The sequence below is a fragment of the Chamaea fasciata genome, unplaced genomic scaffold, assembly GCF_029207755.1.
Source record: "Chamaea fasciata isolate MVZ Bird 193981 ecotype frontalis unplaced genomic scaffold, bChaFas1.0.hap1 SCAF_11, whole genome shotgun sequence".
Lineage (NCBI taxonomy): Eukaryota > Metazoa > Chordata > Aves > Passeriformes > Sylviidae > Chamaea > Chamaea fasciata.
Window position 1 is genome coordinate 10,569,734 of NW_027094096.1, and position 22,100 is coordinate 10,591,833.

A 22,100-nucleotide genomic window follows, 5' to 3' on the forward strand; every position below is an offset into this window, starting at 1 on the left:
CCTGAAAAAAAAAACCAGAATCTATCCAGTAAAACATCTAGCTTTGATGTATTCAAGTGCTTTGCTGAATTAAGGTAGAAGAAAATGCTTATACACCTTTCAGCTCTATTCTGCTACTTTAAAATGTTGTGCTTTTGAATGTGCTTGAAACTGATAGGCATTTGAAACATCAGATCCCTATTCACACATAATATTATAACTCACCTGGTAAAACACAAATAAAACTAATTAAATGCCATAGCTAATTTATTTAGACACTTCTTGCAAGCTAAATGAAAGAACACATCTAGTACATGAACTTGTACATGAAAAGTCATCCCTCTGCAATAAAACATATTTTTTAACCTCCTGAGCTGGACCCAGCTGCTTTTCATACATCTATAACAAACTTTGTGCCAAATGAACTGCTTATGTATTTTTCTAAACAAGCCCCACTTTACTTTTTCCAATCAGTCCAGACAGATGGCAAGTAAAGAAAACACTTTAGTGTCAATCTGGTGGAGACTGTCACTGAAGTAATTTTGCCAAGAAAAAACAGACTAAACATTAATGAGGCCAAATAGAGAAGCTTGTTTAACAGGCTGGAGGTACTAGATTTCTCTGGACTTACAGAAATTCAATAGTAGCTTTAAAGTGCTTGCAAGGAAACACTTCTCCACTTTCCTGCAGCACGTAGCAATCGTATTCTAATTGGGGTAGCAATGTTCAGTCCACACCAGCAAGAATGGGCATTACATTTCTAAAAACATTGGCAAGGAAGTGTTTATTTTCTTTTTTTTTTTCTCCTCTTGATGTACACAAAAGTTTTTCTACCCTTGCAATGATAATATTTTCCACTACAAAGAATGAACTTTGTGGAATTTGCCTATGATGTTACCAAGCAAGTCACTCCTACTGAAAGCCTTTACTGTTCAGCTTTTGAACACAATCTGAAATAATACCACATTGGTGCACAAGTATCAACTCCAGCATAATGTCTCTTGCACCTGCTTTTGTGCATGTATCTAATAATATCGAGGAAAAGGAAAAAAGATTAAGGAAGATCAAAAATAAAAACTCTCTTTGACAAGGAGCTTGTTTTGCCTTGTCAAGACACTGTAAGATTTTTCCCTACAAGATACTCTTCAAGTCTGCATTATGTAGTACACCTTGCACCTGAGATGCAATTCCCTCCAACTGCAGCACTTTCACTGCTTATCACATGCTAAGACCTGACCAGATACAATAATCACCAAAGCAAAATTAGCCTGAGTGCAGCACAAAAATCTGTGATTGCCTCAGGAGGTTTCTGACAGGTTGGTTACATCCTTGGCATCCAGGCCTCCTCAGCAATTAAAGGATCAGTTAAGCAAGAGGTACAGAGTGTTTAAACAGTTTTTTTAATACAGGTTTTTAAACAGTCACTTCACTTGAAAAATTCATCACAGGAAAATTGCCATCAGTTATCTTTGTGTCCCAAACTTGGGCCTTTCAGAGAAAACAATTTCTTAAGATGCTCAGACACTGGTTTTATTGGTAAGTTTGTGATTCTCTTTCCCTATTAAGGGTAAAGGCTGCTTGATAATTAAGCAGTGGTCCAGACCTCAAGTAGGACAGTATGTTGGATGGGAAACATCTGCATATACAAGTTGCTGTGTGAGGAGCACTGTGGAGATTGTGGCAATGTCTGATAACAGTCTAGATCTTTAGAGAAGAAAAATTATTTTGAAGCCTAAAGAAACATGAAGAGATTAAATTATTTGCCCTGACTAGCTCATTTTTTGTGGGTTTGCCTTATTTCCCCACAAGAGTATTAAGTTTATCAGTGTATTCAGCAGACACTGTAATTTCATGCCAAAGCAGATACAAGTCTAAAGAACAGGATCTAAAGAAACAGATATAGATAAATAATCAGGGATGAGTTTAAAAGATATATCCAGAAGACAAAGCTTCAAAAGATGCTGTTAACTAGATTGCTTTGTGCTAAGGACATTCAGTAAACAGATTATCTCTAATAAGCTTATCCTGTATTAAAGCGCTAAGGAGTCGATGCTGTGATAAGACAGTTTTCAAAGGCAATGAATTATAGATACACAATCTTATGCAGGGAGCAGAGCAAGTTTTCCCTTCTCCCACAGTGCTGCTCAGTGGCTCCCTGCACACACTCTAAGTGCTGATGAACACAGACACACCAGGTAAGTCATTCTGGGGAAAGCCAACCGAATAAAGTATTAGAAAATTGTCAGGACAAGACAAAAATCTCTCCGCTCTCAAAGCCACCTGTAGCACTTCCATCACTTACACAGAGGCATGGAAAGAGCAAACCCAGTGTAAACTTAGCCTGAGAGCAGAAGTGTTTTCCTGCAGGTATTTCAATCTGGAACAGTGACAGAAGTGTTTCACCAAGAAACCCTAAGACATCAATAACCACATAAGGACAATGGCAGTAACTGCAAAACTCATCCAAGAATTGCAATATGGTTTTTCTTCCACTACACTTTTAAAATCAAGAGAATTAAATGACCAGGAGTAAAGGGGGGGAAATTACATGAACAGAAGTTGTCAAAAAGACAAAATCAGTGAAATCTATGGTATTTAGAATAATTTTTTTGTACTGGGAAATGCATTAAGACTTGTGTAAGCTTCCGGTTTTCATAGTGGAAGAGGTCACACTGTTTCTGGGGCTCTCAAGCATTCAGTTTGCAGAGAAGTCCCAAAACATACTGCAATTGAATTCTGAATACAGAAAGCATCATCCAATTTGTTAAAAATGTTTCCACAACTGTAGTAACAAAGTCAGCATTGATACAACATCATTTGCTGCAAGCTTTAAGGAAATCGTTCCATCACTTCCAGCACACACCAACGCATAGTTGATTTATGAAAAGGCCAGGGAGCAAAGGAATTCTCAAACAGTGAAAAACATGTGAAATAATCAGAAGGATGTCCAGCTAATGAAAGAAGATTACAAATGCTGAATGAGCAGTAGACAGGCACAATAAAGAAAGGAGGCTGGTAAACAGAAAGATTTAGGAAAGTTGAAGCAATTACTCACTAAGAAGTAAATTCTTGAGTCATGTTACAAATCAGCATGTCCTACCAAATCTAAGTAGGAATGTGCCAATTAGCAGAGTAAACATTCCAGTTCTGAGAATATCTGCCTGCAATGGCCTGTCTTGCAAGGTGAAAACACCAGGTTTGAGCCGTGGACTCAGACAGTGACACCAGGGCTCCAGCCAATTTTCAGGGTAACTTTTCAGTCTGATTAGGCACACAGCTCTAACGATGGCTGAGAGACTGCCTGTCACGTGAAGTGGTAAAAAACAGCCTAGTGTTTCCATAAGTTTTCACTACGTATTTTTCCACCCTCCAGAAAAAGCATGTTTGCTAAACACAAACCGTGTAACCTTGTTGTCGTGGATAACGCATTAATTATACAGTTCTACAATTAGCAGCTTCAACTTAAAAATAAAAAAAAAAAGTTCACAGGTTTGCAGGCTGTCACAAGAAAAATCCACAAAGTGTTTCTGTTTACTTAATTTGCTTGTGAAGTTGCTGTGGAAAGAGAAAAATAATGATGCATAGAAAAAAAATCCTCCAGAGAATCCAGCCATTGATTAAAAAAATGTTAATTAAGAATGCCTTCAGAATGATATCTAATTTTGCATACAGGGAAAAAAGCATCTAAGAGAGAATTAAAGGCAAGTCCCATGATATAGATGCTTTGGTTTGGATTAAACTGCTAAAAGCCTCAGACTTTAAACACCATAGAAAAAAAAATACCCTACATATACCAGAGGGAGTATTAGCATTGTAGGGAAAAAACCACTATACAATGTGATAGTTTATAATTGCAAAGACAGTGGAAATAAAAAGTTTAATAAATCACTTTTCCTCCAATTTTTTTTTTTTCTTTAAGAGTTCTCTCCTTTTCAGCTAAGCCCTTATTTAAATTTCAACTGCAGTATAACGTATCTGCAAGCTTCACTGTCTGGCAAGTTGTTAGAGAATGAAATCTTGATCTATAAATTAACTCAAAATCTACATATCTAAAAGTACAGCACATGCCCTCAGGCATTTAAATCCCATAGGTGGTGGGTCAGACCTGATTGTTTCCACCAGAATCTTTACCCTGAGCACACTCAGGACAATATGAATCCCCTTCCCCAGAAAGGGAATAGATCAATAAAGCACATCAAGATCCATGAGCTGACTGATTACCCAGAGTGTATGGGAAGGATGAACATGCTGACACATACAGTAAGTAGATTCACATTTGTGAGTGCATGCAAAGGATCCATATGGGCAGATAATTACAAGCTGAGAGTGTTTGAACAGAATTCCACTTCTCTCCCGAATCTTAGATGAACACAGGCCTGTAAGAAGAAGATTAATAGCCTCCTGCAAACATTGGTTACCACACACCACATCATGCTGACAATCCATACACATTGCACAAGCAAAAAAGGAAATGGCTGATGTAGAAAACATTCCAAGGGTTTCATATTTGTGGAAAATCTTTTGCATTAGGCAATTCCTTTATTTCAGTAATTTACAAAGAGGTTACACACGCATCCTGAAAGGGCAGACTCAGCCAAAACAAAATGCTCAAGTGAGCATCTTTATTTAGCATCATAGATATAAAAACATCTCCAACCATGCCAGCATATGCTCACTATCAAGGGGAAATGTGCCCCCGATTTTTTTCTCCCTAAAGAGTGGGCAACATAGCCACAGAGAGGGCTAGCCAATGAAACCATGCATATATTTCCTCAACATGGGTTTCTGTGGAAATCCTATCAGCAACTCTGTCTGGTTTCTCACAGTGATTCATCACCATGCTGGCCCAGGAGGCCAGAATGATGTAAACTAATCTGGAACTTTCAAGGAAGCATCAGGAGCATTGGCACAAAGCTCTCATCAAATTTCATTTATTGCCTAACTCATTTAGGCCCCTCCAAAATCCCCAAAATAAACTTTACATTTTAAGCACAGGTTAAGTTGCCTGCTGACCACTAACTACTGCCAAAATAGCAATTGCTGCCTCTGCTAATTCTCCTTTTGAGGGTATCAGTGGCCTCTGGGGGGGGAAGCAACCAAATAGAGATGCTAACATTGTTTATAAAGCCTGGGAGCAGCCAAGCCAAGCCCTTTGAATCCAAATAACCCAAAACTTTGAGCTCAGAAAAAGAATAAAAGTCACATTTTATTTTCAGTTTTAGATCCTTCCTTTAGTGAGATAAGCACAGACCAGATACAATTGTCTTTTCTCTTACTAACTGCAGATCTTGTTGTAGCAGCAGGGTCCTGCTGAGAGAAAAGTAAGGGTCCAGAATTTGTGCAAGTCTCTGCCTTTGAAGATTTGATTTCTCATCCTCATATAGTAACTTAGCAGATCTACAAGTAGATACAAAAACTTCTCATTATGGGATTTAAGGAAGTGAGAAGAAAACTGTTACGATTTCTGTGCACTTTTATCTGAGGTGCATAGAAATAAAGTCTTTGCAGTACAAGGGAATGTAGCTGAAATACTCTTGTAAGGGAGAAAAATGTGGAAATCTCCAAACTTCATGTGCAAAAATGCCAAAACAGAAACATTTTGGGGTGAACTCTCATGTGCAGACACATTCTTTGTCAGTATTTTGGACATATAAAGGAAATTTCAGTGAAAGCTCTGCCAGTATAAAATCCTTCAGTACTGCCACAATGCTAATGATTTTCCAAGCATCCAAAGTAAAAATACTTGATTTTTTTTTAATTACCATTGCCCATTCTTTCTCACTGAGAAATATGAAACAGAGGCCTAAGTCTCCAGATTCTGCTACTAATTAGTTGTAGGCATAAAAAAATTTCAGTTTGAACACATGACAACACTAGGGAGGAAGAGGGACCACATTCATAAAATCTCCAAATATGTTAAACTTTTTTAAAAAAATCAGACATTTAAAATATCAGTAAGCAAGTTAAGAAGTTTAGAGTATGAAAACAGACCCTTTTTTCTTCATTTAAGATCTTCATATCTTCAAAGACTATTTTATAATGCTACTTGTACTATAAATTCTTTTAATGCCCCTCATCCTGTGTTACCTCATCTATATGATTATAACAGCCGACATATCCATAGCTCACAATAATCCCTGCACACCTTAGAAATGGATATGTTCAAGTAAGCAATTCTGCATGGCTTAAATATATGCATAGAAAACAATCTTAAAACTCCTTCTTAATTCTGTATTAGTTCTTTCTCTTTAATTCATTCAGACATCTAGGAATAGCATATGGCATAAAGAGATTCAAATGTATGCAAATGTATATATACATATTTACACAAATACAGCTGAGGTTGAATAGTTGTGATCCAGCAGAATGGATAGGAAACAAAACAGAGTTGCCAGCTTCCCCTGCAGTAACAGTTCCCCATGGCACAGGAAAAACATGAACTAGTGCCATCATCTCCAAATCGTGAGCATTGTTTCTGGTGATATGACCCCGAAAACTCTTTGTTCAGTGCCAGGACAATCACTGCGTTGACATCACTATCAAGTTTTATGTTATTTAAGGAATTTCTTGTCTTTTAGAAGAAAAATGAAATACTAATTTCTTTTTAAGTGGTGTGTTTTTACAGTGTTGCTAATTAAGTTCATTCTTTTGGTTGCCAGGGGGACAAGGAACACCAGCTAAGAGCACGGGAATTACCAAGGTTTGATCATGGCTTACATGATATCCTGCTAGCAGAGGAAAAATACAGTTCAGAAATTGTCTAATACTTAGGGGAAGACTGCTCTCACTCTGTGAAAATCCCATACACATCTGCCACAGGCTTATTTGCTGGCACCCTTCACAACACCAACAGCTTTGCTTTGTTTTCTTCTGCATCTCATTCCTTTACTACAGCTTTTCAGATGGGTCTTCTAGGGGATCCCTTCTCTACCATTCATATTACGCTTCTAAAGCCATTCTGAAATCAGTCATTCTGGAGTCAAAATGATCTAGACACAGTCTTTTTTTATTATTATTTCTAAGTTGGTTACCTAAATAGCAGACAAAAGCCATTGCCCCTAAGATCCATTGCTCCTTGGAGCATGTCATCTAGTACGGCTCATCCCAGATACTTCTGAGAGATCTTCTTGCAGGATTGGTCCACGACTGTTGAGACTCACGTGCCAATGAGCAAAATAAAGGAAATGCCAAACCATTTGCTGCTTAGTAATTTTTAAATGAAAAACCATGATGGAAAGGAGGATAAATATTTGCATCCCCTGTTCTCACCATTCCCCTGCTTACCTTCTCCCAAACCTCAGCAGATTTTTACAAGCAGAAACAGCAGTGATGCTAATTCTGTGAGCATGAACACACTGAGTCAGCAAAACGTGGCACAAAAGCTCTTTCTTCTCCACGTTGTTTAGAATCAAACAAAGAAGTAGGCACGTGTCCTTTCCAAGGGACACCTTCTGTTAGCAGTAAACAATGCTCTTAATATTAAACAAAGCTACTAAAGAGCAAAAAGAAGTAACTCTTCACACACCTCTCAGCAAAGAGGCAGAAGCATGAGGCAAAAAGATGCCATTCCCCCTTTCCCAGAAAGAGATACTGCTCTTTCTGCCCTTTGCTAGCCAAGCCCACAGGTCTCTGCTGTATGGCAGATGAAAAGAGGTCACTGATGTGACTTTCCAGGACACCGAAGTTCTACTCTGCCCAAAAGGAGTCTGCCCACAGCACCAGGACTGACTAATGGGACTCAGCTTTGCCTGACGTACTTGAACAACGCAAGCCTTTGGCCATCTCAGCCAGCTGGCCACAACCCCTCAGACTCTGGGAGCAATGAAGCAATGGTGCCTCTCAGAAGGGCAGCAGCAGCACCCTCTCATTTTCTTGGCTTTACAAAGTGTAATTTTGTGTTACAATAGGGCTTTAGAGTGGTCAGACTGCCTGGGCACATGGTGAACTCTAGAACCCATCCTTGCTGTTAGAAAGCACAGGGTCATCAGTTAACACACACAGTATGGGAAATTTGAGGAAAAGGACACTACAAGACTGTGTGCTGAAACTGGAAAAGTGGTACATTCATTCCTTAAACTGTTTTTTCCAAAGAACAAACAGCTTTGCTCCGCCCTCAACACACCTTGTAACAGGCCTGTCTATTGGCAAAGAGGCTGCTTTTAATCACATGACTCCAGAGCTTTGTTGCCCCAACAAAGAAGCAATACTAAATGACTTTCAAACCTATGACAGAAAATTGATGCAGGGGTCACTTTCTCCCACAATTTCCACCACAAATTCCTGCAAGTGGGAAACTAGATAAAGCATTAAGGAAATTAAATTATATTGACATTTTAAATTAAAAGAAAAATGAAGTGACCATGAAATGGTAGAATTCAAGATCCCGGGAGAAGTGAGGAGGGCTCACGACAAGCTCCCTGCCCTGGACTTCAGGAGTGCAAACTTTGCACTTTCAGGGATCTGCCTAGTAAGAGTACCATGGAAAAAAAGCCTGAAGGGAAGAGAGGTCCAAGAAAGTTGGTTAATATTCAAGAATCACATCTTCCAAACTCAGGAGGGAGGCATCTCAACAAAGAGGAAGTCAGGCAAAAATGCCAGGTCTGTGTGGATGAACAAGGAGCTCCCGGACAAACTCAAACACAAAAAGGAAGCCTACACAGAATGGAAACAAGGTCAGGTGGCCTGGGAGGAATACAAAGAAATTGTCCAAGCAGCCAGAGACTTTAAAAAAATATTACTCTCAATAAGTACTTCATGTGAGTTCCAAAGCACCAGAGAGCCATCATCAAGATTCAACCAAAAATGCAGTTTAGAATCACATGGAAGATTAATATTTACTGTGAATCCTGTTTTGACAGAAACATCTTTCCATGTTCTCTATTCCTTTTTACAGTACCCTAGCACACGTTCTGACAACCTTCGGAGCACACTAGAGTACGAGCATTTACACTGTTACAACACCACTTAATAGCTCCCTGTTTAGACTGCAAATACAATTTTGTTGATGCTGCATGAGCTGCATTTTAAGGCTACTGCTTTCTGGGTCCTGGTACATACTTAATCACATGTTAGATCAGACAGTTGCAAGCTCCCATCTGTGCCACAGAAGATTCTAATCTTTCTTGGGTAGGTAACAGTTTTATCTGGCAAATATTTTCAGAACACAGCAGCTGAGCTACCATTTATTACCATTTCCCAAGAGGGATTTGACCTTAGGACCTCCTGGCATTCTGCAGCAGGTACTATTTCCACACATCCTCCTTCAGCTGTGAACAGTGTTACAGGACTGACTTTTCTAAGAGAAATTTACCTTCCAATGTTTCCAAAATCATAGAAATGCTACTGGAAGATATAACTGACAATTTTAAATCAGTGTATTTAAGATGCCAGTTACAGTTATTATATGTTTTATGTTATTGTTATGTTATTGCATGTTATTATTTGTTATTGTTATGTGTTTTCATTTAGTTCAAAGCACAAGTGTATGCAATAATTTTCAAGGAATAGAAAATCATCCAAGGAATCAAAAAAGCAGGTATTAAACCAAAGTCTACTACTGCTGGAGTGAGAGGAGTGGAAATCAGGAATACATCAGCCTTGATTTTTAGTGAGGTTTTTATCACTGCAGTATCAATGACCTTGATGACAGAGAAGAGCAGTTCTGGGGCATTACTACAGACACAACAATCCCAGGTTAGACTTTCTGTGGGACACAAAATACTGACATGGAAAAGCCAACATTTAATCATTCTCCCTCAGTCTCTTCAGCTGTGAAATTGGCAAAATAGGTATTTAATTTCTTATCTATCTCCAGAATGTGTTCAGTAATGCTAAAAAAGGCAAAATATCATGACTTTTAGTAAAGAAAAACTATTTAATTCCTCTCTCCATGACAGATAGCTCTACCCAGTTTTGACCCTCACACTTCTGCCTTCTTACTCATTCATTGAAATCCCGCCAGATTACATTTTAGACTAGTTTATATTTCAACTGGACATTATAAACATTTTATTATTGTCACCCAGTGACAACAATCTCTTGTGCTGGAGTTCTAGTGTCTGTATGGCCTTTTCTGAAATAATACATAACTGCTTTTCAGATGTAAACTGTCTACCTCCTGCTCTTTTGAGGCCAGAACTTGTAGTTCCTGGGCAGAACTCCCACTAGAAGATTTTGCATTTCCTATGTACATCAGTTGGTTGATACCACCTCCCATGTTGGGAATTAATAGTGCACTGAGTCTGCTGGGCCTAAACTCTTCACTGAGCAATCTGAGGCTCTACTGGGCATGACAGCAGGTTCAGTTCTGCAATTTCCTGTACTTCCTAAGTGCATCTGAGCCACAATTAAAAAATGAACTATCTCTTTTCTAGTTTGAGTTTGTTTTGGGGATTTTTTTACACCTAGAGTTACAGCCTTAGTAAGTATGGATTGGTGCAGATAATCAAGTCAGTGAAAATATCAATAAAAATATAACTCAACTATTAGCGCCTCTGTTTTTTACCTTTTGTAAAAAAAAATCTTCAGCCAGTGATGGGCAGTTAGAGTATTATTAACTAATATCAACTAGTCCAATCACTTCTTGTTCATGCGCTACTTGTTCCTTGTTATTGAGGGAGAGACAGGGCATTATTTTTACATTTCATATAAACATCCCCCAGACAAGGGTGGAAGCTTTCAGTCACTTTTCATTCCTGATAAATTCAAAAGGCAGCACAGCATCTGACTGACTAGCTCAACAAGCCTGTTTACCAGAAATACAATTAAATGGTGTTGAAAAATCACATCAGTAGGAATTACTAGGTACTTTGGAGTTCTTGAGTTTGATCCAAAGACAGTCCTTGACTTCCATGACATTTACACTGGATTTCTCATGAACAAGGATTCAGGAACCCAAACTTAAACACCTCTGCTCTTTAAAGTCTTGGGCTATATCTTTCCCTTAATCCATTTCTCCTTGCTTACAGAGCCGGTGTGAAAACCTTATGGCATGTCTACACTATTCAATGCAGAAATCCCTGCACCAGCTGGTGTGAGTACCCAGCATAGCACCATGCTGAGCCATTAGCCTGGGTCCTGGGAGTAGTATAGATATATTAACATGGCATTACGCCCAGGCTAATGAGCTCAGGCTAGCTCTGCATTATACTGCTTTGATCCAGAACAAGCTCTGCAGCTCACACAGCCCCTCACTGCACAGAGCTCGCTTGTCTCTGCACTGCTGAATGTTATCTGTTCCACACATCACAGGCCTGCTCCTGCAGACCCATGGCTGTCAGAGTGCCGTGACTGTCTGAATTCTAAACACTCCAGTATGCAAAAATGTCTGTTCCTAAACTGAAACTTATTTATCTATCCACACATTGCAATCTACAAATAAACAGAGCACCTGCATCTCACCACATTTCCTATTCAACACTGACTACATCACGTGCTTATACTGTGACTGAAACATGGAGTTTTAAATGAATCCCAGTAATCATCTATTAGCTCTTTTGCCTTTAGTTTTGTGGAGAGAGGGAAGGATTCTGCATTTTAATTTCATGACCCAGGTCTAAACATTGCTTCCTAAACCAAAACTTGTATTTTCTCTCTCTGTTGACAGAAGCTCATCTCTTGAATAGAAGAGAGAAGATCACTGAAATAGAAAAAACATCATTGGTAAGACAGGTTGACTGACAGCCATTGCAATTAACTAAAAGATTTCAACTGCAGAGTATTTCTGTGTCATGGGCAACAGTAATGATTAGAGGAACGTGCACAGTATGTATGTATGTAACTGTATTTGTTACTTAGCAGTTATACCATGTCATCACTCTTAAGAGATTTTTTTCTTCCTGCTTACCTATTCCAAACGACCAAACATGTGTCTTTGATCTGCCTGAAAGGATAAGTATCTTACCAAGGGTATGAGCACATGAATAGCTAAGTAAAGCTCCTGACACAGCAGAATGCATTTGCACATACCTACGACAAAGACTAAATGCTGAAATGGAGCAATCAGAATAAAAAACACTGAAAGGAACAAACTTGTAATTACCAACACGAGCGACATCCTTTTCTCATCAATCCTCGGCATGCTTATATTAAGCCATAAAGGGTTGGACAAATCTGGAGGGATAGTCTTTCAGGGGTTTTTTTTGTTTAATGCTTTGGAGCTAAATCATGCTTTCCTTTCCCAGGGGTGCACAAGACAAAGAAGAGGCCAGATGGAGTCCTCCTCCCCTCCCCAGCACACCTGGGCAGGGGCCAGCCTCAGCGCAGTGCCCAGGGGAGCGCCTGCAGCTCTGGCAGCCCGGGCAGCAGTTCCCAGGCGGGCCCGTGTTAGCTCTCCCTGGCCCACGGGCGGGGATGGCAGCGAGGGCAAATGTTCCCTGTATGGCACGGCCCTGCGGCAGGGCACCTCCACGCTCACTGCAGCGCTCAGCACATCCAAGGGCCGCAATCCATCCCCTCGGAAGCGCTGACATCCCCGCATGCTGCAGGCAGCAGCTACCCGGCCGCATCTCCGGAGCCAGTCCTGCCTCCAGGCACAAACACCGAGGCACAGCAGAGCCAGACGGGCTGTGCCAAGGGAGGACAATGACCTGAGCTCCCGAAGCAGCAGCGGCTGCTGCCTGCCGTGCTGCCCGGGGATGGGCTGCAGGTTCCCAGCAGGACTCTTCAGAGGTGCAGCCAGCAGCTGGAAGCACTTCAGAGGCATACCCTGCGAGACACGGACGGCACTTGCAAGGGAAACACACGAGACGAGCTTCCAGGGCTGCAAAACAGCTCCCTGGAGCCCTAATAAACAAACCAATTTAGGTTTATTCTGCTCCCCGGCGCAGCTGCAGAAGCGGCAGCACACTGCAGGGCTGACAGGAGCAAAAGGAGCTCGGCGCCGGGGGACACCCCCTCCCACCACAGCTCGGCTGCAGTGACAAAGGTGCTCTGCAAAGCGCCCTGGCTCACAGAGCCGGCCCTGCGCTCGCAGTCATGACCGAGCACCCCCAGGGATCAGATATGGAAGCGAACAACACGGGTAACAGGGTCAGACCCTGTTAATGAGGAGACCACCCTGGAGCACAGCAACGAGGCGAGCCCTTGGCAGGGGCGCGCAGAACATGGCACTGCCCAGAGCGGGCAGGAGCAGCAGCCACTACACCACAGCCCATGGCGCTTCAAGGCCACACACCTGCTCCCCAGACAGAGCCAGCCTGCTGCAGCCAGCCCTGGGGACTCCTGAGGCTCTCCAGGACCACCAGAAGCACTCTGGTCTAAGTACAAATGTGACCAGCCCTCAGGAGGAGAATGATTTCTTACGCCAATCAGCTCCAACCTGACTTAGAAAGAAATCAGATATGGAGAAAAATAAAGGAAAAGGTAAAAAGGGCTACAATATTTTATGTCATTGATTGTTATTTTCTCATTTTGTTTTGTTTTCATGGCATGTAACAGATACTACTTTAAGCCTAGAACAGAATCTCAGTCAGTAAAAGAATAGATACCCTGTACCTCTGCCCTCATTTTAACACTGATTTCACTAACCACACTATTCTCAGCACCATAGTGGCTGAGGCCAAGTTACTTGGTGCAACTAGTCTCTCTGTTGCAGAAGAGGCTACAGCTACTCTCCAGGTTTTTTTTCATGGGAGTACTTCAGGCACACTATATTTTACATCTAAAGCAGAGCAGGGCTAGAATACACTTTTCCTCGGGAGAAAAAATCCTGCAACAGTCACTGCAGTGTGCACTAGCAAGAACCAGCACCTCACACCACAACTATAAAATGCTCACCTGTTCCTCCTGCACTGCAGCATTGGCAGAGCCTGGAAGGTGGCCACTCCAGGGCTTTCATAAAGACCCTGTTCCACTGTTCATTCCTCTAGAGAGGATGGGGATATTCCATAGGCACTTTCAAGGACAACTAAACCTAAAGTACAAAACACATCACAGGAGAACCTGGGAGGGAGCAATAGATCTCCAGATTGACACAAGTTGGAAAGAGTTTCCATCTGTATGGCAAATTGCTCAGGCCTCTTCAGTTGTATTAAAATACTTTCTTCACGTTGCCACAGCAGGAATTTCACCTATATGGAGCTCATTACAGATTTTGCATGGCCATACTTAATTCCCCTCTTTCCTTTCTAGTCCTAAAACCTTCCCACCTTTAACAAAAGTTTAGCGTCTGCATAGCCTTTATATTCTGTGCAGACACTAAGGACAGGAGCCCAGCACACTGCACTGCAGCTCTCAGGTGTGTCACCCACACAACCACACTGCCTACATTCCTACATCACTCCAAGGCTGCAGCCCTGCTGAAGGTGAGCAAACCCCTCTGCTGTCAGCCACAGCTTCTCATGCTCTGCACCTTGATCTAAGTCTGTGCTCGCTGAAAGGAGTCTGACAGAGTCAGCCAAACCACCAGCATTTCTGAAGGCTGCCCCCAGCCAGTGGCTAAACCAGACCCCATGAAAGGAGCTGCTGATGTGCAATTTGCAGAGGAGGAAACGATCTCAGGAACAGTGTGTTGTGGGACAGACCTCTGCCCACTCTACCAAATCACGTCACCTTCACATGCACAACACAAGAGCACATTTGACTGTTTATAGAGTTTTTTGGGGAATGAGACTAACATATAAAGACAATAAAATTCTACCCACCCAGTGTTCGCTAAGAAGGGCTTTGTCCATTGCTTTGATTATTTAGCAAAATTCAAAATAAATCTGTTTTTCCAGTGGTAACAGCATCATAATCATTTCCTATCCCCCTTCCCAAAACCCCTTAATAGCAAAGGTATTTCACAGGCAAACATTACTTTTTTAAAAGGCAGAGCTCATCTTATTTTAGAATCCAGCATCTATGCCAAGATTTCACACTGTGCTGAATGCATTACAACATCTACCAAAAGTGCAAAATACATTTTAAAAATGTCCAGGCAATACACTGAATACTTGTGGTTTCTGAACACTTGCCAGTTTTAGTTAGAGGAGTTTTTTTTTTTACCCTGTGTAACTTATGGGCACATTGAGAAAGATATGTGTAAAGCCTTCTTACAATCTACTATATCACAGCAAGGAGATTTGGAAATGCTTTTGTTCACTGAAGCACAACACATCCAGAACTACCTCTGTATTTCCCTTCCCCATCATGTGGTGTTATTCCTTTTCAACATGAAATACCATATAAAGAAATTACTTTTGGCAGTTACAAACAAAGTCTAGAATATGTTCTGGTTATTTGTGGGAATAGGATGCTGTGACAACCAGGGTAAAATCTTGGCCTATGATAAGTCAGATTAATTGATGGGTTGCTTGCTAGAACTGCTTGTGAGTACAGTACTGCAAGAACCAACCAGACAGAGGATGCAGGATTTAGGACTCATACCCAGATCTCATATGAAAACATGATCTGAACCTTTGCCAAATAGCCGCATAATCCTGATAAGGAGTTTGCAAATAGGTTGGGATGATTCTTTTCCTATTACACTTTAGTTATGGGCACTTCTGGGGAAAAAAAGAGCTGAGGGAAAGGCCAGCAAACCAGCAGACAGCTTTTGTGAAAGAGGCTGAAACAGGATCAGGGTTCTCCCTAAGGAGAGGAAAATAGCTGCAGATGAGTGGAGTAAGAGAGAAACGTAGATGAAAGCAGAAGGCAGCTTAAAAGATTTTTGAAAGTCCAGTAGCAAGAACTACTGGAACCCTGATATCATTAAGCAGGTCAGAGATGACAGATCAGAGGGTGAGAAACCAGAGCTTGTTGGTCATTTTCTAAGTTGTTTTTCAAAAGAAAATTAGTTGAAACCAAAGCTTTTGGCAGGAATATACACACTAAGTTTGTCTGGAACACTTTCTTGAGTACAAGATGGCATTTCTGATGAGAGAAATCACATTCCAAGAGCAGCCAACAACCCTGTCACTAGGCCAGTGCCCTGGAATAGCACTCCAATCCCTGCACTAAAGGTGAGGGAATCCCAGGCTAACAGTCTACCTGACCTCACACAGCAGTCTGTGCATGCAACAGCCTAGAGCGCTTCATTCTGCACCCAAACTAACAAACCCACCTGCTCTTCTGATGTAGCTGGATCATTTTCACAAAAAAGATTCACAACAACCCTGTCTAGTGTCTCTGCACCTTCCAGGAGGAACTACCTCGAGTGTGTCTGTACCCAAATATCACCCAAGCCACTGCCATTGTCATGGGTAATCTACAGGTCCAGAAAAATCCACACATCTTAATATCACTAATACTTTTGTTTAAATTTTGTCACTTCATTTTGAGATGTAACTAAAATGCAAATTATGTTCACATATTCCCTTATCCACAAAAAAATCATTCAAATCCATATAAACAAAAATTATAAAGCGCAAGAAAACATTTCCTCATGACTGAAAAAGAAAACCAAGATGAGGTTTTACTTCATTTCCTCATTCAACATTTTGTTCAAACCCGTATATTCATGTGAATGCTTTGGAGGCACTGATTATACTATTTCTCTGTTCTCCAGTGGAAAGATGTCCCATCTGAGCTGTGCAAGTTAAAATGCAGTCCATGGCCATGCCACAGATACGTTTTTATCCTCTCTCCATAGTTTTATTTTCTCTGTGTTTTTCAATTACTATTTTATCTTTCCTTCCAGTTGTCCAGGAAGTTCTACTAACAAACCTTATGAAGTTCTCTGAACAAGAGACAGACATTGTTCCTAGGAAAGAGGAGATTGCATGTTAGTTCAGTTCCAAAAATGGCTCCAGGTGCATACAAACACCTCAGGAAACACTTGGTGTATGTACAGAGAGCAAACACCTGCAGATTTCTACCTTTGTTATTCAAAAGTGCCTGGCTCCCATGATTCTCCAACAGGTAAAATTTCTGAGGATTCATGTGTCCTGAGCTGATTTCAGGTCTTGGAACAATGACTGCATCAGCCACTTTCTTTATGTATGGAAACAAATACAGCTACTAATTTTGAGAACAGTATTACTCACTCCTGAATCTGAGCATGCTAGTTATTTACAGCACAATTTACAGCTTGACCATTAGTCAGCTGTTAAATTATGCCCTGTGATAAAAGAAGGTTTAGATCTGCTTCCTGAACAAATATGATCAAGCTTGCAAAAAGTGAAAGCAGATGGGAAGTTCTATTGCAAAATTACTGCAGAAACAAAAAGAAAGGGAAAAAAAATCAATGGTGAAATATTGATGAAAATAAAATTCAGATGGAATGAGATAATGTGCAAATCACTTGGTGAAAAATACATCTCCAAATATGATTTAAGAGACATTTCAGTTCCATGGTTACACATTTAATTTTCCAAACCATGAAATGTTCCATTATTGTAATAGCTTTGATTGGCTGTGATTCTGCCAGCAAAACTACTACAGCATTGTTGTAATGATAAATTTTGATGCAAGAAAGGGCTATTATATAAGAATGACTCTTTCAGATATTTATAGAAAGAGTTTTTATTTAAGAGGCTATAACAAGAGAGGCTGGATTGAAAACAAAGAAAGAAAATTGGGGCCAATCAATATAATGTTCTCAATTAGTCTAAGTTTTTCATATTTTAAATTGTTTCAAGGCTTCAGAAAAACACAGAAGGAATCTACAGCTTTTACTGGTTTTTTAAGATGTGTGTTTTCACCTCTCTGTTATGACTATTCACTGATTCCTTCCTTCCTTCCTTCCTTCCTTCCTTCCTTCCTTCCTTCCTTCCTTCCTTCCTTCCTTCCTTCCTTCCTTCCTTCCTTCCTTCCTTCCTTCCTTCCTTCCTTCCTTCCTTCCTTCCCCACTTTTCATCCACATGATCCTTTGGAGTTGAAAATATATTTTCCTGTTATCTTTCTTTCTATTTTTTTTATGACTATTCAGATAGGACAACAATTGTCCAGAAACAAACTATAAATACATTAATATTTAGCTAGCTAGCTGCCCATCCATGTACACAGATAAACATTAAATAAATGTGTGAATCTGAGGCAAAATTAATGACAAAGGTCAAGAAATACCACACAATCCCAACATAATAAGCCTCAGAAAGAATATCCAATTATTGTAATAATACATTTGAAGTATAATAAAAATGTAATGTAGGGACTCATTTTCATTTAAATTTCACAAGTGTTGTGGGAAATACCTTTCATCACCACTCTTGAAACGTGAGAGCAAAACCACCACTTAGTGCTAGGAAGTTCAAGTGTAAATTTGTAAAATAAATCTTCTTTTGTCCTTTAGGGGTAAACTAGATTAGCAGACAAAAGCAGGAGAAGTAAAAATACAGCTACAAGCACATTCAGCGACAAATAAAGGCAACAAACAGGAAGGTGCATTTGCAAGCAACAGTCTGGTAAAATTATGTATTCTCGTTTTTTCAAATATAAGCAAAAAGTTCAGAATTAAAATCCATTAGTGAAAAAGGTAATGGATTTGTGACAATCCCAGAGAACAGGCTTCAATGTGTTAAGCTATCAATCTGCTTCTGCTGATTGTATTTTCTATTCTCCAAGAATGTACCTACCTTTAATATCCAAAGGGAGACTCTGGCTGGCCCAGTGCAGCCCCAGTGTATTGACAGAAGTCAGGCATTAACCCAGCAACTCTTGGTGCTCTTCCTTAAGAGGCCAGAAGAAGAGAAAGGAAACACACCCTCACAGCTTCTACTGTTTTCTCCACATTGCAAGGCATGTCCTAAGACACAGCTGAGCATACAAAGCACACTGTAATTAGTGAAAGTCATAAACCTGAATCTAAATAAGTTGCCTTCTGCAACTTTCCTGTTGTGGGGTGGCATGTTAAGGTGGCAGCTGGTAAAAGATACTGCCAGAGCAGCAATCCAAGAGGTCCTCACGTCACAGGACCCTGTGCCTCAGTGATAAACCACCAGATGCCTTCAGTGTACAAACACCCTGCACAGGCCTGGAGGTTAGAGAGTCCTAGGGAAGTCCTACTGTTCCTGCTTTTTCCAAGCTGCTGAGCCATGAAATTGTCACCAAATGGTCAGAGGCACAAGCCTTTGTGTCACAGCTCTGCCACTTTTTTCACAGGGCATTCACTTCTAGACTGTGGCAAGCTCCCATTTGTGTCACTGTGGGGATGCCCACACCTCCAGTACCAAACTTGCTGGACTGAGTCCATCTGTTGTTGCCTCCTTCATTTTTGTGGCTGTTGGGAGCCTGGACAGACAGCTTGCAGTGCCTCTCAAAACACTGTGTAGGCAATACCATGATCTGCAGGGCCAGGACCAGATTTCTAACACCATCACCATATGTCTTCTGTCAGAGCACATAGCATGGATGTCAAGTCCAAGGAAGAGCTCTCTCGTTAGACATTTTCAGGCTGCTCTTAGGCCATTTGGACATGCTCTTATGATTCCCACCAGGTATCCTGCAGAGCCAGGCTCTTGGCAACAAAGCCCTTGCATTCACAAGTGAATGGGCATGGAAATTGTTTCATTAGTGGCTCGGCACAGACACACTGAACTACCTCAATAACAATATACTACCAGTTTTTCATCTCACAGAGGGCTTGAATAAATGAATATGCATCCCACCTCTGTATTGTGGTCACAATGTACTTGGCTGAAGGAGTGACCTGAACTCCTCACTGAACATCTCCTACTACAATTGCGCGCAGAGCTGACTCAACATCTCTCTCAATGCCATACTCAGCAAGGCAGTGCCATCGGACCTTGGAGGATGACGGTGTTCTGCACTGGAGGCTTTGAGAGTAAGATAATTCAGAATGAGTGATTCCAAAAAAGCCTCTAGATTCATTCCCATCTGCCCTACTCCCACACCACACTCAATGTGTTTCTTCCCACTCACTAATAACAGCTCTTGCCTCCTACATGCTATCAACACCTGACTGTCTTTTCTCACTGCAAGAGAGTAAGTGCTTATAAAGCATTCAAAGCACAATTTTGTCTGACACATTTGTTTTAGCTAATTCTCTTAAGAGGTTTTTTTTCCCCTGCTAGAGCTGTTTCAGTTGTAGGAGCAAATGAGCCTGAATGTCTCCTGCCACATCTGCTATCATCCCCTTATTCAATAGGCTGCTAAAGGTTACACTTCACACAACAGGATTGCCTTTTCCCACACACACTGAAGCTGATGGGAAAATCATGACCAGATAGGTACCTCTCCATTCATCTCTTCTACCTATCTGAAATGCTGTGGCAAGCAAAAAGCTGAGAATTGATTCCTATGTGGCCACTTCTGCCTTTTCCAGCCTTGCAAACAAAATCCACTAATCTCAGGCAATGCTACACCTTGAAATATTTCCATGTCTTTCTCTTATGCTCAGGTCTTTATAGATCTTATAATCCAACAGACTGGGTTCAAGTGGAAAAAATAAGATTGAGAGAACATAGTTAACACTCTCCCTGACCATGCTTAACAGGACACAGCCCTGCTCCCAGATGTAGAGCATGTTTTCTTTCTCAAGTAAGATCATCGTGGTGATTGGGACTCCTGGCAGGCCACAAGGGAATCTATCTAGCCAGAAGGCTTTAATGCTGGTTTAGGACTGTAATAATGAATCAAAATGTTCTGCCAACACTGAGTTTTTTACAAAAGAAAACAAATAAATCTAGCCAGCAACATTTCTACACTGGCTCCTCTATTTTTAAAGCGTTCACTTTCCCACCTAATGATTAAACTCAGCAAGGAAAAATGAGGGAAGATAGAGAATCTAAGTTCAAAAAATTTCAGCATATGGAATAAAAAGTTTCCAAAAGCTCAGGCTGACTAACACCGTCATGCTAGAAAAATTGGGAGAGAAATACAGGCCAGCATGAACTCTAACCTTAATATTACTGCAACTTTATCCACTTATTTTACCATGGTTTCCTAAAAAATGAGGCTCACACAGTCACATAAAGCCAGCTTGTCTGTGTCTGATTATAAATTCCCTCTCCTCCAGTAACTTCTGAAGCCATTGGCCAATTTTAACCAACTCTGCCAGAAAAGCAGAGGTCTGAAAAATAAACACCTCCTATTTCTAACATGGAAACAAGAGAAATCCTCTGAAGAGTAGGGCCTTACTTTGCACTTCCACATGTTCTGGAAATGTGGGAGCGGTTTTGTGTTATCTGCTTTACAGAATTCTGATGGGTGGACACAATGTTGGCACAAACAGTAGCTGCAGAACATGACATCACACACAGGACCCTGGCTATCTCCCCTCAGTTACAGGGAGACTAAAGTGAGGGATAGGAGCAAGAAAGACACCCAGTCTGGTAAGGCCAGCAAAAAACTGCCAATTTCATCAAGCTGGGCACAGCGGGCCCTCAGCAATACAGTGAAAAACTCCATACACTTTCCAAGGCATGTCAGAGCTGCAGGGAGATGCTCTTGCATCAAGCTTCTCAAAAGCTGCCTTCATTTGCTTCCATGCTGTTCTGCAGCACAAAGTCAGCAAGTGCACTCTCTGAGCATGACATCTGTGCTTGCAGGAGAGGGAAGACAGCACCCCAGTATACACAGGTGTTCATGTTGTAAAGCATGTGTCCAGAAAGCTGAGTGTACAAAAAGAGAAGTGCCCTTTGTGCGCTCTTTTGGGAGCTGGGAGCCACATTAACAGCTGCACAATGGGAGGAGAGTAAGCAAGATCAGATAGGTCAATTAGATGCAGAAGTAAATGGGAAACCTCAGCTACAATTTTTCTGTAGAGCCTACGATCTGCAGGAGCACAGGAATTCACCAGTCTCACTATTTATTTAGAATTATGCCAGTTTTCCACAACCAGGATTTTCCATCTCTCTTATAACCAGTGTACTGTGCACTCTTATGAGCCAGTTGTTTCCTGCTTGGTTAAATAAGCTCACTACTTGCTGTAAATTTCACATTTGCAACTACAATCAGCTGATCTTATCCCTGCAGAGTTTTATCAGGTGTAAGAATGAACAGGCTCTACACTCCTGTACACAAGGGAGAGGGAATACCTAGATGAGCTCCTTCCATCCCCACCTTCCCACCACATTCCACACACTCACACACCTGTGCCAGACAGCACAAGGCATCCCAGCCCCTTGCAGGGACCAGGGCCTCCTCCCCAGCATGGCCAGCAGAGCCCTGGCAGGTGGGAGCAGGGCAGAGGAGGGCTGGCCAGGGTGCTGACCTGCACCAGGCGTGCCAGGGAACATGGA

At 41.2% G+C, this 22,100-nt stretch overlaps 1 long non-coding RNA gene across 5 annotated transcripts in view; it reads right to left on the reverse strand.

Annotated features, from left to right (window-relative positions):
- Nucleotides 1-18,525, reverse strand: part of LOC136295009 (uncharacterized) — a 174,931-nt gene extending 156,406 nt beyond the window's left edge. For 3 of the 5 annotated variants that reach the window (XR_010722580.1, XR_010722582.1, XR_010722583.1), the window contains exon 1: nt 18,474-18,525. This is a non-coding gene — a long non-coding RNA (uncharacterized lncRNA). The remainder of the gene's footprint in view (nt 1-18,473) is intronic. The other 2 variants (XR_010722579.1, XR_010722581.1) reach the window with 2 other exon arrangements.
- Nucleotides 18,526-22,100: the final 3,575 nt, after the last annotated feature.